Source organism: Fukomys damarensis, unplaced genomic scaffold, assembly GCF_012274545.1.
Source record: "Fukomys damarensis isolate Sample0158 unplaced genomic scaffold, DMR_v1.0_HiC HiC_scaffold_13, whole genome shotgun sequence".
Taxonomy (NCBI): Eukaryota; Metazoa; Chordata; class Mammalia; order Rodentia; family Bathyergidae; genus Fukomys; species Fukomys damarensis.
The window spans coordinates 23,608,021-23,618,202 of NW_022900925.1; the positions used below are offsets into that span (position 1 = coordinate 23,608,021).

At 37.5% G+C, this 10,182-nt stretch overlaps 1 protein-coding gene across 7 annotated transcripts in view; it reads left to right on the top strand.

The window, feature by feature from the left end:
• Acaca (acetyl-CoA carboxylase alpha) overlaps positions 1-10,182 on the top strand; it is a 281,891-nt gene that overhangs the window by 60,926 nt on the left and 210,783 nt on the right. The window lies entirely within an intron of this gene.

A 10,182-nucleotide genomic window follows, 5' to 3' on the forward strand; every position in this document is an offset into this window, starting at 1 on the left:
GTAGCACTGTACTATTCTTATTTATTGATGTTTTATTTTCCAACCAGTATGTAAGATACTAACCTTTAATCATTTGCTTTGCTATCCTTGGATTAAAGGTTCACTGTTTAACAGAATCCCTTGGGAAGGTGGTTAAGAAATAAGCTGGGTCCCTAGAGAGTCTGATTTCGTTGGGTATTGGCTTACCCTGGAACTGGGGCAATATTTAAAAAGGCTATTCTAATGTACATATAGTGTTAAAATTATAGGTCTAACCTAGATAAACATAAGTTAGGGTGGTGATTGCTGCTGTTATTATGTTAGCACCTCTGTTATTAATGGATCATAAAATAATTGAGCTTCATTTTATATACTCACGATACTGATACAGTAAATTCTCAGATTGGATCTGGCTAGGGGTGACTCTTCTGCCTTATTGTTATATCCTGGGTTTAGAATCTTGGCTTTTAAGAGATGGAGTAGTAAGTGTTAGCAATCACTGCCATTTATCCACGAGGTTAAAAAAAAAAAAAGTCAAGCAAGTTATTCTGTTTTATTTCATAGATGCCTAGAAATGCAATGGACCAGAGAGACCATTTAGCATACTGCTTTTTTTTTTTTCTTTTGGTTGTACTACTGAAGATTGAACTCGGTGCTTTTATACTGAGCCATATATATTCCCAGGCCTCCCTACCTCTCTCTTTTTTTTTTTGAAGCAGAGTCTTGCTAAGTTGCCCAGTCTGGGCTTGACATGCAGTCCTCCCACCTCAGCTTCCAGAGTGCTGGGATTAAAGGCATGTGCCACCATGCTGACTACTTTTTGTTTTTCATAGATGAGAAAACTGAGAACTGATGAAGGCAAATAATTTATCTAAGATTGAATAGTCAGGGAACTGGAATTCAAATTCAAATGTTTTCATTCCATTTCAGTAATTTTTTTACTCAATTTCCCTGACCATACAAGTGACTTAATTATATAACTTATTCATACAAAAAAATAGATTTAATGAACAAAGTATCATATCTAACCTCTGGGTAAAGAATTAGTGACAGGGAAAAGGATTAGTTAGGTCTTTACGTAAATGTTTTCTACTTTATATTTCACTTTGAAGTTGACCCTAAGGTTAATTCTGGTGGTTGTATCTTCCCTATCAAGGTCATTCAGAACTGTATGAGGTTGTTTGACTTGTGGGACTACTTGTATTTTTAAGGACAGAGGACTAGTAATACTAAACTGTGTGTATTGTAGAGTACTGTAGGATCCCATACAACCAAAAATTGTTATTCTCAAAATGTCATAGTGGGCCTGGGATTTAGCTTAGTGGTTCTGCCACCTGACTCACAAGTACAAGGTCCCAAATTTGATTTCTGGTACCTTTCTCCAAAAAAAGTCATAATGCCTCTTTTTTTTTTTTGACCTTGATCTCACTTTGTAGCCCAGGCTGGCCTCGAGCTTGAAGCAATTCTCCTCCCTCCCGCCTCCCCAGTGCTGGAATTATAGGAGGCTTATAGTGCCTCTACTGAGAAAGATGGGGTTCAACTCATCCCTTGAAGTAGCACAGCTAGGGAAATTTGTCCAGTTTCAGACTATGTGAAATATAATGTCCATTTGTTGGATTAGGAAAACTGTGTTTGGCAATGGTGAAATATAAATCATTACAGGAAGCTCAGCTGATGATATCACAAGGTAGTTTGTAGTTGCCAGATCACTCCCAAAGATCATGACTATTATTCAGAGATATTGTGATCAGTGGTGTGGTGCTTAAGTTTCTTTGCATGTCTTACTGTTGGCAAAACTCACGCTGGTAGCTCATGGAAGAGTCATGGACAGAAGTGTGATCAGTGACCTGGGAAAGGGACAGTTGCCAGTTTCCACTAGCTTCTCAGCTAGCTAATGTTCTAAAATAGAACCGAGTTTCTTCTTGATCTATTTCTTAAGTCACCTTTGGATGTGGTGTCGTTGGGGGTAATTTAAATTCTATCAAATTCATTTGATAGTAGAAAGACTTCTGACATCTACCCTGATTAGGTATGTGATCATCAACAATTCATGGTTTTTTTTTTTTTAACTCATTGACCTCTCTGTAAAAATGAATATACTGATTCAGATACTCCTTTTCATTCTTCGAAGTCAAAGTGAAAATAGAGGCTGGTTGAGTTTAAGATCAGCTCCTAGAATGAATAGACTAATCTGCACAGGTGACATAGAATGATAGGGGCAGATATGTTCCTTAGAGATGTTAACTGGAGATCTCATACCAAGTGAAATGATTGTCATAACTTGAGACTGCATCTCTCTCTTAAGTTTGGGGCTTGATCTTACGTTCTAAATGAATGCCTTGTGTATGCAGATGAGTGGGATTAGAAAATAGATTTTTCTAAAGATGAAGGTGACTTATGTTTTTCTAGAGTTTAGCAAAAGACTAGCTAACTCCCTTCTTAAGCTTTATGACCCAAATATTTGAAGATCAGGCCCCAGAAAGTAGTTATATCTTGGTGAAACATATGGGCCTCATTGAAGACAATTATCTTGGCTTAATATTTTTAGATAAAATCGCTTGGGGATTATTAGCTATGTTAGTATATTTTTTAAATTCATTATTAATATTCAGCTAGGCACTTAAAAAAGAAGACTGAATATGGACATCTTAATTTTTATAACTCGTATACAATTTAGAGGCATGTAATAGAGACATCTGTTTATGTAGGTATTGGCAGTTTCTCTACTCCTTATAGAATGCCACTTGAGGTCAGATTGTTCTGCTTACTTACTGAAAATGTACCACGTGCTATCAACTCACGCTATCAAACAGGATTGTAATCAGTTTTGTCAACTAGTGTGCTGAGTTTCTGGTTTAAGTCCAGTGGAAACAGGTTACTCCACATTTGGATCTTTTACCTCTTAGAGTAGTGTAATTTCTTTAATTCTTTTAAAAAAATCTACTCCATCATGTGAAAGTTTTTGAAATTCTGTCAGTTTTCTTTTAAACATCTTAAAATATTATGCATGCTCAGAATATGGAATGGCCAACTTTTTATGCTTAGCAAGCGTGTTTAATGAAGGAATTTATCTGAGAAGAATCTGTTGTTACTTGTATGTACATGAATCCAGCATAAGATGTTCTATACCTTGAGTTCCTAATAGTTGCTGCTTTGGAAGGAGAGGAAGGTAAATTATAGTCCTATCTGTTTTTTGGTCCAGAAATAAAGTATTTTACCATTGTCTTTGAAAGTTGAGAATTTAGGTAAGAGATTTTCTTTTACTTTTTCTTTTTTTTTTGGTACCAGGGGTCAAACTCAGGCCCTTGCAGTTGCAAGGCAGGCAGCAGAACCACTGAGCCTTATCCCTGGCCCAAGAGATTTTCTATAAAATGTTTCACTTCTGAGAAGAATCTTAACTAGAGAACGTTGAAGCTCTTTGTAATTAGAAATGATCTGTAAAGTTTCTTCCATGATACTGAAAAGGCAGTATACTAATCAGTTTGGAAGCAGCTCTTAGATACCATATTTCATTGCTGTAGATTTAAAAATTCATATAAAGATGAGCTGCCCTTTCTTTCTCCATGGGCAGCAGTGGTGTTGGTGTGAGAGTGAATCTAGAAGAGGCTTTCAGCTTCTGTTCTCAAAAGGTTTCGAGAGAAGTGAAGAAAAGCTGGGCATGGTGGCACATACCTGTAATCCCAGCACTGGGGAGGCTGAGGCAGGAAGATCATCTAAGTTCAAGGCCTACCTGGGCTACATAGTGGGTTCAAGGCCAGCTTGAATTGCGAAGTGAGATCCTGTCTCAAAAAAAAAAAAAACCACACAAAAGGAAAAACAAAAGGGAAGTTAAGGAAACCATAGTGAAAGATAAGCTATATCTATTGCTGGCATTACCTATCCTGTTTTTCACTGTTTTCTTCCCAGTGCTGGGGATCAAACCCATAGCCTCACCCATATTAGGTGAAACCCTCTTCCACACAGTTGTACCCACAGTCATTCACATTTTTAAGAACTAGCTGTTACATTTTCTCAGTGACTAATTAGAAAAATAGTGGTAATGCTAGGTAACATTTGTCAAGTGCTTTATTTTGAACTAGATACTCTGTTGTGCTTTAGATGGAGAACCACATTTAATCTTCACAACAACCCTGTGAGGTTAGTATTGTACTATTATTGCCTACAATTTATGGATAGAGAACTGAGACATAGGTTAATAACATATCCAAGGTCACATAGGTAGTCATGTACTTAACCAGGTTTTGAATCTAATCACAGTTGATACTGTCAACCATTATAGCAAACTGGAACCTCAATATATTAGATATTCTGTGTTCTCTTTGAGTGGTTCTTCTTTAATTCAATGCCAGCCATATGTATGTATGTGGTACTGGGGATTGAACTCAGAGCCTTTGCACTGAACTACATCCCCATCCCTTTTTATGTTTTTTTTTTTTTTTTTAGAGAGTCTTGCTAAATTGCCCATGGGGTACTCAAATTGTGATCCTCCTGCTTTAGCCCCCCAGAGTGCTGGGTTTACAGGCATGCACCACTGCGCCCAGCTTAATATCAGCCTTATTAAAAAGTCATGAGGTGCTAGATGTGGTGGCAGGAGGATCATGGTGAGTTCAAGGCCAGTCTGGGCTACATTGTGGATTCAAAACCAGCCTGAACTACAAAGCACACCACTCCCCCCAACAAGGGATGGAAGTTAGGAGACATATTTAAAAATAATGCTTTTTAAACAAAGCAATACAGAAAAATTAAAAACAAAATACAAGCTAGCAAAAATAAAGCCTTAAAATACAACCAAGCCATATAGAGGACTCTCTTGATCAAATAAGCCAGAGAATACTCTGCTAGTAACCTATGGATTAATCTCCTGAATCCTTTTCTATGCATATATGTACTTGTATTTGCATTTCTTTTTACCAAAATGAGGTTATTGTACTATACATCTACTTCAGTAAATTTTCATCATGATGTGTATATCACATTCAAATTTTTTTCATTTAACCCCAGAATTTACATTCATTGAAACAAGTACCAGGCCTGGGATTTAGCTCAGTGGTACTGCCATTTACTGCTGTTTGCCTTCAAGCACAAGGACCTGAGTTCAATCCCCGGTACCAAGGGAAAAAACAAAACAAAACAAAACAAAACAAGTACCTAATCTAAGACCATATACTGTATATTAAGTCCCTTAACTAAGTCCCTTAATTTTTTCCCCTAGTACTACGGATTGAACCCAGGGCCTTAAAACTATACTACATTCTCAGTCCTTTATTTTATTTTTATTTTGTGATCTTGCTTAAGTCACTAAGTTGCCCAGGCTGTGCTCAAACTGTGATCCTCCTGCCTCAGCTTCCCAGAGTGCTGGGATTACAGTTTTTGGCCACCATACCTGGTTCATTAGCTAACCTATTTTCTCTCTCTCTCTTTCTCTCCCTCCCTCCCTCCCTCCTCTCCTTCTTGTACCACGGATTGAACTCATGACCTTGCATTTGCAAGGCAGGTGCAGTATCGCTGAACTAAATCCCCAGCCCTCCTCAAGTTTCTTAATACATCACATTTCCATTCTTTTCTCTTTTGTGATGGTAATTAGTGATTTGTTTCACAGGAAGATAGTGAATCATGACAGTATTGTATATGGTTGCTAGTGATAATTTGGTGACATAGAGAGAAACAAAAGGCAAAATAAAAGGAGATTTATCATTGTACTTTTTTTTTTTTTTTTGAGACAGGGTCTTGCTGTATCTCTCAGGCTGACTAACCTAGAACTCCAGGGCTCAATTGATCCACCTGCTTCAGCCCTCCCCAGGTAGCTGGGACTATAGATAGGCACTGCTATGTCTGGCACCCATTCTTCACTTATGTAGTTACAGCAATTGCAGCAGAATTTAATATTGCATTACTGATAGTAGTTCAGTGAATTTTATAATCATGGTGAAAATGATTATTATGAAGTACAGTATAATTTTATTAAAAGCTATGAACAACACAGCTTTTTTATTTTAGCTGTATGGACTATGTATATCATGGAAAGAAATAAGAATTCTCTTTTCTTCTCTCTCTCTTTTTTTTTTCTTTTTTTTTTTGGTGCTGGAGATTGAACTCAGGATCTTCACACTGAGCTACATCCAGCTCTGTTTTGTTGTTTTTAATTTTGAGATAGGGTTTTTCTAAAACCCTAGGCTAGGCTAGAACTTTAGGTCCTCCTACATCAGCCTTCTAGAGTGCTGGCATTACAGTCACATTCCACCATGCCTGGCTGAGAATTTTCTTTTCTTTTTATTTTAAACTCCTTGAGTTTGAAATAACTGCATTTAAATCCAGTTTTTGGAGCTAAAATTAAGTAATGGCTGCGAAAGATTTTCAAAAAATAAAATAATATTAGTATGTATTATTTACTATCAAGGAGTTCTTTGTATGGTAAAATATTTTGACAGAAAGAACTTTAAGTCTTTTCGTATTAGAGCTTAAAATGTAGGATTGAAAGGCTTTTAAGTATAACAAATGTATACTGTTGGTGTTACAATTTTTATTCTGAGAATAAACTGTTACTGAAACTTCATTCTTCCCATCTTTTGGCTCACCTCTGTCAAGCTATAACATAGAACAAAAACAAACTGGCTCTACTTTTAAGTTTCTATTATGAGTTTGCTTATAGCTGGGCCTGTGAGAATGGTTTTGTTTACACTTTCTTAGAATTTTTCTGGTTTTTTTTTTGTTTTTTTTTTTTTTTTTTTGGTTTTTTGAGACAGGGTCTCACTATGTAGTTGAGACTGACCTGGAACTCACTATGTAGCCCAGACTGGTCTCAAACTCACAGTGATCCTCCTGCCTCACCCTCCTGAATGCTGGGATTACAGGCATGCGCCACCATGCCCAGTGACTTTCTTAGAATTTTTCCATTTAGTTTTTCTGAGCTCTTTTTTCAATCCAAATAGCTCTTCAAATTTTCTTTTAGCACTCTTTCCTTGATATTCTGAGGTTCCCAGTTGCCATGATGTCTTAGTGGTGAGTAGACAGAGAAATTATGAGATCACAACTTGGTACTCTTTTGCTAAGAGCATTGATTTTCTTGCTCCATCTTCTACCCTTTCCTTTTTCTCCATTCAGAAAACAAGTAGTGTTTAGCACATATATGTACAGTATTTTAGTCTGATAACCGTGTTCTATAAACTTAGCTGCGTGTAGAAGTGAAATCATGAATATTAAGTATTGCTTTGGACAACTGCTTGATAATGTTTAATACTGTTACTGCTTCCAGCATAATGTGCACATCCCTCCATTTTTGTTTTTTTTTTTTTGGTACTGGGGATCGAACTCAGGTCCTTGCTTTTGCAAGGTAGGTGGTAGCACCACTGAGCTAACCACCCCACTTTCAGCACAAATTTATAAGTGAATTAAATTAGTAGTAGTGATATGTATTTATGGTAGAAAAGTTAAAAATAATCTAGAATACAGTCATCCAGTGATACTCACTATTTAATAATTTCGTTGTTTTTAATCCCTTAACCATAGTTTTATTTTAAAAATAATATAATGAATACACAGCTCAGTTTCTTGTTTTTTTTATATTGTATTTTTTTATGTTATCTAAATTGTATTTTTGGGGGGTTTTTGTTGTTGTTGTTGTTTTGTTTTGTTTTGTACCAGGGATGTTATCTAAATTCTTTGTATGTCACCACATCTGGCTAAAAAACTTGTTTTTGGTGGTGCTGAAGATTGAACTCAGGGCTTTTTGCATTCTGGGCAAGCTCTTTACCATTGAGCTACATGTCCCCTCACCAAATAACTCTTGATATCTCCTTTCCATTGTCACTGTCATTGCTCTTGCTCTTATTTCTTACTTGTTTAGGTAATAGCATTGTAGACCTTCTGTAGTCTTTCTCCCTTTAGTATAAGGCCCAAGGGCCATCATTAGGGTCTTTCTAATAGGTAAATGATTATCTCATGACACTACCTCAGTGGGTTCCTATTATCCATAGAATATGTTAGTATCTAGCCAAACATTGGGTGTTTACCGTCAGCATTGTCATTGTCATCATCATCATTATCTTCATCACTTTGGGATCTCACTGTGTTGCCTCAGTCAGTCTCAAACTTCTGGGTTCAGGTGATTTTCCTGCCTAGCTTTCTGAATGGGTGAGTGCCATGTTTAGCAAATATCATCATCATCATTATCATCATCATCATCATTATTATTGTTGTAATTGTTATTATTATTTGCAGTACTTGGGATTGAACCCAGTGCCTTCGCAGTAAGCTGTATCCCCAGCCCTTTTTAATTTTTTTTTTTTTTGGTATCGGGGATTGAACTCAGGTCGCTGTGATTGTGAGTCAGGTAGTGGAACCACTGAGCTAAATCCCCAACCCAGCCCTTTCAAATTTTGTGACAGAGTCTCACTAAGTTGACAAGGCTACCCTCAAACTTGCAGTCCTCCTGCCTCAGCCTCATGAGTATTCGGGATTACAGGTATGCAACCCCATGCCCAGCTATCATTATTTTTTTGTACTTGTAACAGTTCTAATCATTGTTGTGCTATGTTTAGTGAGATCTGACGGGTCTAATAAGGCCATAGAGATATTTAAACTGTGATTTGAAGGATGGACAGAAAAAAGACAGGCTGACAGGTGTGTATAGCAGGAAGGGTAGAGGTGGTGTGGTAGACTACATAAGCAGAAGTGCCAGTGCCTACTGTGTTCAGGTCGTTGTGAGTCACTGAGTATTCCTGGAATGTAAGGGGGATAGTCATGATCAGTGAATGGAAGAGGCTGGTGAGATAGAGGGTAAGTCTTTAAGGGTCTTATATCATTCTGTGATAATAAGAAATAAATATTTGATTTTTGTCCTTGGCTCCTGGCACAGCTCCTAAAACCTTTGAATCTCCAGTGATAATATCTTTTATACTAATGAGTTGATTGGGGACAGGAATAGCTTCCGGATCAGGGCTGTTGACTAGAAAGAGGAAGGTGCATTTAAAAGTATTGGACATTTCAGTCTCACCCTTCTGATTTCCTAGGAGGGGAAAGGTGCTGGAAATGGAGCTAATTACCAGCTGCCAATGACTTAATCTTAATCAAAACTCTATAAAAACACCTAAGAACGAGAAAATAGATTCATTCATAGGAAGAAAATGGATACATATTGAAGATATACTCCTAAGTGAAATAAGTCACACATGTGTAAATACCGAATAGTTTCTCTGGTGTAAATAAACTGCAATAATACATAAGATTCTAATAAGATTACTGACATGGTGAAATGGGAAGAAGGGTGCTAAAGGTGTAGGGAAGGTGGGATGAATAGGGGAAGGGTAATAAGGGAAAAGAAAAAAATGTGAGATAAAGAAAAGATGGAAATAAAGTGATTGTAAATGGGGAGGGGAGGAAGGGGTGAAGGGAGGGCAGGGACAAGGGGAAAAAATGAAAACCAAGACCTGTCATGTAGAGGTACAAGATCCCAACAATGAATGTAACTGTACTGTATCCCGAAAATGTACCAATAAACTCAATTAAACCTGGAAAAAAAAGTCTCTATAAAAACACCTAAACGACAGTTTAGATAGCGTCTGGGTTGAACACATTGAAATGCTGGTAGATGGCACACCCAGAGCAGGCATGGGAGCTCTGTGTCCTTTCTCCTGTAATTTGCCCTTCAAAGCTCTTCCATTTGGCTGTTTCTGAGTCATGTGCTATATAAAACACCACTAGGTAAACTAATTTCCTGTGTTGTATGAGCCATTCTAGCAAATTACTGAATGTGAGAAAGGGGTCATGAGAAAGAATGTCTTAATTTATAATGTAGTTGATTGATCCACAGTACAGGTACCTGGGATTGGCAACTGGTATCTGAAGTGTGTGTGTGTGAGTGGGGAGGATATCTTGTGAGATTGAAACTTTAACCTGTGAGATTTGTGCTAACTCTGGGTAGTCAATGTCAGAAGCAAACCACGGGACTTCTGGTTGGTATCTGTGGAGAGTTGGAGAACTGGTTGGTAGTATGAAAAAACCCCACATATTAGGTGTCAGAAACGTTGTGAATAAATACGTCTCAGGTATACTAAGACATATATAAAGTACAAAGCAGCTGGGCGTGGTGGTTCAAGCCTGTAATCCCAGCACTCGGGAGGCTGAGGCAGGAGGATCGCTGTGAGTTCTAGATCAGCCTGGGCTACATAGTGAGTTCCAGGTCAATCTCAACTATATAGTGAGACC